Source organism: Gekko japonicus, unplaced genomic scaffold (assembly GCF_001447785.1).
Source record: "Gekko japonicus isolate JY-2015 unplaced genomic scaffold, Gekko_japonicus_V1.1 scaffold2717, whole genome shotgun sequence".
In the NCBI taxonomy this organism is placed as follows: Eukaryota; Metazoa; Chordata; class Lepidosauria; order Squamata; family Gekkonidae; genus Gekko; species Gekko japonicus.
The window spans coordinates 9,146-14,499 of record NW_015165905.1 but is presented as its reverse complement, the minus strand read 5'-3'; the positions used below and the strand labels follow the sequence as shown (position 1 = coordinate 14,499).

Genomic DNA, 5,354 nt, shown 5'->3' with positions numbered 1-5,354 from the left:
AGAATCTCTCTACAGCAGCAGCACTGAGGTGAGGTAGCATGTCTGTGCATTGCCATGCCAATGCCAGACAGGCCCAGCAGCAGGACCAGAGCAATCTGCCCCCACCCACAACCTGTGCCAAGGTGCAAACGATCAGTGCCCACTGCCCAGAACCAACTTTGTGCAAACCAGAGAATTTCTGCAGACAGCGGCAGCGGCCTCCGGCCTACAGACTGAGGGAGCAAGTGCATGCCAGCCAGGCCCCAGCAACAGAAGAACCAGAGCAATCTGACACCTGTGCCAGCCAGGTTGCCATGCCACTATGCCAGTCAGTGCCCCAAAACCATTAGAGGTTGAACTAGGTCAAACCAGAGAATCTCTCCAGAGTCCAGACTGCAGTGGACTGGAGCGGCAGCACACAGGCTGAGGGACCTATTATGTGCACTGCCAATGCCAATACTAGCCAGCCAGGCCCAGCAGCAGAACCAGTACACCACAAGTGTGCCAATGTGCCAGGCAGTGCCCGAAAACCCCCAAAAGCAAACCAGACAATCTCCCTCTGTGGTGGCAGCAGCCTACATAGGGGAGCATGTCAGCCACCATGCCCAGCTGCAGAACCAGAGCAATCAACCCCCCTCAACAACCTCTCTGTGCCAGTCACCCAACTGGACTCAGTCCAAACATGAGGATTTCTGCAGCATAACTGGAGGGGGGCAGGCAGGGCCTGTGCAAGTGACATGAGCAATCACTGTGTGTGCGCGAATCCCCACTCAGCGGCAGCGCACCTGAAGAGAGGCAAAGGTAGGCCAGAGGAACCCAAATTACTCCAAATCAGAGTGGCCGCCAACTCTCCAGGGGGTGCCCAAAGATTGAGATATGATGATTCCCAGGTTGGGGAATCATCCATAGGGGTCCCACCATATGATACCTGTAGGAAGGCGTTGTGATTGTGAATCCAGTGAGTGGGTGGCGGCGACTAAGGAAGGAAGATAGCCCCACCCCCCCACCAGGCAGGGGCTATGATTTGTTTAGGCCAAAAACCATGCCTTGGTGTGATCGCAGGCCACTTCGTCACACGCATGAAGAGTCATGTCTACTTAGCAAAGACAGACAGGGTCCAACATGCGATACAGCGAAGTGCGCCCTTGTCTCCTCCTCCTCCTCCTCCTCCTCCTCCTCCTCCTCCTGTCAGTTCACATCCAGAAAACAGCAAAACAGTATAAAATCCATCTTCCACCGATAACCGTGGCTTGGAGTGACGCCGCGTGGCCCACCTTGTTAGTAGTTGCCTGAACTGCTGCCAGACGGTTGCAATATAGTCAGCGCACTTTAGACCACTGTCAAGGGGAGGCAGCCTCTCTGTCTCATCATGTCTCATTGCCTGCCAAGACCTCTTTGTTGAGCCTTGACAACTGTAAACACCAGGTGAGATTGCTGGCTGCCCACTTAGCACAGGTACCAGGATGACACTCCTAGCACAGCAGAAGGTGTGCCCTCATGGTCCCTGGCCAAGGAGGCAGCCTCTGTCTTCTTCTGTCAGCTTGACTGTGTGCCTAGACTTCTTTGTCAACCTGTGTGAGAGACCAACAACAACACCACAACAAGAAAAAAATCCCCCCACAAACTGTGCCAAGGTGCAATGCATGCCATTCATTCCCTTTGCCTCTCTCGAGGCAAAGGGAGGTCAGAAGAACCCAGATGCCCCCAAATTAGAGTGGCTCCCAACTCTCCAGGGGGTGCCCAAAGATTGAGATATGATGATTCCCGGGTTGGGGAATCATCCAGGGGGGGTCCCATGTTTGATACCTCTAGGAAGGTGGCACCAAGGAAGTAAGATAGCCACAGCCCCACCTGGCAGGGGCAGGCAGGCAGGCAAAAACATCCAGCAGCTGGCCTGTGGGAACCCCCGCCCCGTTCCCAGCAGTGCAGGTCAGGACTTGGAGATTCACACAGGGACGTCTCCCTGGCAACCCCAGAGGGCCCTCCTCCATGGTCACCGCTCAATGCATCAAGATGCTGGATGGAAGTTGAAACCACAGGACGTCAGTCTTCTAGCATCCTGCTATGTTTTCATTAGTCAAAAAACCATGCCGTGGAGTGAATGCAGGCCACTTCGTTGGTCGATTAGGCTCTTGTCTACTTAGCAAATAAAGGCAAGAGTCCACAACCGACCAAGCGAAGTGTGGCCTGTCTCCTCCTCCTCCTCCTTCTGTCAGTTCACGTGACGTCCACAAAATTCCAAAAAATTCAAAAAGCCATTATCTACCGAGATAAACCATGGCTTGTTGTTGTGATGCATCCCACCTTGTCAGATGCCTGGAAGTGCATGACAGCAATATAGGCAAGGCTGTGGGCACTTCAGGCTTCTGTCAAGGGAGGCAGCCCATCTGTCTCATGCCAAGGAAGCAGCCTGTCTTCTTCTGTCAGCTTGCCTGTCCATCTCTGCTGTGCCTGGAGAGTGGGACTTCTTTGTCAACCTGTGTGAAAAAGTCCAACACAACAAGAAGCCCTGACCATGCCCAAGGTAAACCAATGTTACCTCTGAGCTGAGTTAGTGTGAGCCAGGTTTTTGAGGGGGCAGATTGCTCTGGCTCAGCTTCTTTCTGTCTTTCTTTCTTTCATTTTTCAACAAGCTCTTTAACCAAGTTGAGTTCACATCCAGAAAACACCAAAACATTCTAAAAGCCGCCCATCATCCACCGAGAGAAACCGTGGCCTGGAGTGACGCGGCCCACCTAGGCAGATACATGAGGCGCTTGACAGTATATAGGCAAGTCAGGGCGCTTCAGGTATCTGTCAAAGGAGACAGCCTCTCTGTCTCATCATGTCAGCTTACCTAGTCAACATATGTCCGTCTATTGCCTGCCAAGACCTCTTTGTTGACCTTGGACCAAAAACCATGGGCTGGACAGATTGCCGGCCGCCCACTTAGCACAGGTACCATGAAAACGCTCCTAGTGCAGATGAAGGTGTGTCCCCATGATCCCTGGCCAAGGAGGCAGCCTCTGTCTCTTCTCCTGTCAGCTTGACTGTGTGCCTAGACTTCTTCGTCAACCTGTGAAAGAACCATAACACCACAACAAGAAGCCCACCCCACCACTGCATCAGTCAAAGGACGCAGCCTCACAGAGACAGATGCGTGTAGAGAAGATGACAGATGAGACAGAGAACTCATCATGTCATCTTACCTCAACACACGTCTGTCTCTGATTACCTGCCAAGACCTCATTGTTAAACTTTGCCCAAAAACCGTGGCCTGGCGTGATCGCCGCCCTCTTAGCGAGGAAGGCTTATGAAGTCAGACCTTTACCATAGTCAGAATGTGTGCCTTCATGATTCCCCTGCCAAGGAAGCAGCCTCTGTCTTCTCCTGTCAGTTTGCTTGTCCATCTCTGATGTGCCTAGACTTGTCAACCTGTGTGAGAGAACAACACCACAACAACAAGAAGCCCTGCCTCCCAGTCCCCACTAATGCTTCAGAAAGTGAGATGGAGGGGTTATCGTTTCGTCTATCTGTCCAGTGAACCTCCTCCTGTCTCGCAGCAGTACACCGACACCAGCCATCATCACTGCCTGCCTGCCTCAGTTGAGGAGGCTTAGTCTAGGTGTGGCAGCCGCATTCATCACAGGCTCCCCCTCCCTTATCCCCACCACGCCCCTAAAAATAAAGAAACTGTCAGTGACAACAGACCAAAGCTGAGTTAGTGTGAGCCAGCTCACAGTTTTCTGGTCTCTAATCTCTCTCTCTCTCTTTCTCTGCTGGCTCACACAACTGTTCCTCTTAGGCAGGAGGAAGGATGCCTCTAGAGCAAACTTACTTATGCAGTACCCAGAAATCAATAGCTCACAAGATTTTCAGCTCACAAACTAGATGCCACAGCTTACTCAGACTCCAGGGACTAATGCATTGCAGACTGTCACTCACACAATGGTGCTCCCGTGTGTGGCGCTGCTGGTTTCTGGCTGGCCTACCCCACTCTACCATTGGAGATGGAGAACAATCAGTGTGTGATGCTGTTGTATTACGTTTCAGCATGAAATTTTGGTTTGGGATGGGTGGCGGCGGCAGCTGGCCGTGGAACTTAGGTGTGGGGTCTGTCTGTGTAAGCATTTCTGCTGCAGGTGGGATGGAAGTGGGGAGGTTGGTTGGTGGGGCATTTGTGTGCCAATCAAAAGTGGTCATGGGGGCCCTGGCTGCTACTTTGCCCTACCATCTAGTGAAGAGCGTAGCCCAATTTCCCAGCACAGAGCAAGAGAGGATGGCAGGCACAAGGATGTGCTCACCTCAATCTTCATACGCCAGTTCCGGGAAACCGAACAGTGGCAAGTTGACCTTCAGGAAGACCAACTGCTCAACTGACCAGGGGCTCAGGCGAGAGCGATGCGGGCAGACAATGTCGCCCACATGGGAAAAGACGCGCTCGCTCTAAATGCTCGTCGGAGGGCACGAGAGTAGCTTCAGGGCCACGGCAGAGAGGGCCGGCCAGACCGCCTCCTTCATGGCCCAATAGCTAGGCAGACAGACGGACTCCGGCTCGTAGGGCTCCGCGAGGTACTCCCTCACCACCGCAGCCGCCGTGTCCTCTCTTGTGGGACCTCTGCTCCCAGAGGGGCCAAGGATCCACCCCATGAATGCCCTCTCAGGATTCCTGGTGGCGGGAGCCTTAAGGGGGACGCTGCCTACCAACAGCACTCGAGGTGCTGGCACCCTCCCCTCCCGCAGCTGACAATGTTCCCATCTTGGCTCGCATCTTCCCAACTCTCTTGGAGAGAAGATTCCTCCATCGAGTTAGCTCGTTGGTCCGCTCGGCGATCTTGCCCTTTATGCACGGGTCACACATGGAAAGAGGAGAAAACGGCGGGAAAACGGGGTTTCCCTGCCGCCCTTTAAACTTTAAAGCCCAAAAAGCCATTTTTCGGCAATGCCGAAAGAAATCCTGAATTTTTTTGGGATTTTTTTCCGGCTTTCGGAAAAGCCTTAGAATGCCATTTTGGGATCCCGAAAGCCAAAAAAACTTTTTTTCGGTTCGGGATCCCGAAACGCACATGCCTACTCTGAAACTAGGAGTATTAGAGAGAGGCAAGATGGGTCAGAGGGTTTTAGGAGCTCTAGAGAGCAGCGGTCGTCCTTGCAGGAGCGCAGTCCGCAGACTTTCCCCTGCAATGGCCCCACTGAAAAGAAGCCGCACGAGAGCCTAGTTCTCTTGCTCCGCTGGATCGTGCCATGTGTTAAGGGCGGGGGGGAGGCAGGGGGTACCTTTTTTGTGCTTTTCCTTGGGTCCAGCCCAAAGCCAGGTGTCCCCTTCCCACCTGTGCAAGATTCTGCCGGGGCCTTGGTCTCTGCCCTCCTTGCTTTTGGACCAGACAGGAGGGCAC

General features: G+C 53.4%; 1 protein-coding gene across 1 annotated transcript in view; it reads left to right on the top strand.

The window, feature by feature from the left end:
• Positions 1 to 5,354, top strand: part of ARHGAP17 (Rho GTPase activating protein 17) — a gene marked incomplete at its 3' end in the record, with an annotated part of 79,092 nt that overhangs the window by 71,536 nt on the left and 2,202 nt on the right. The gene's annotated exons all lie outside the window — the stretch shown is intronic.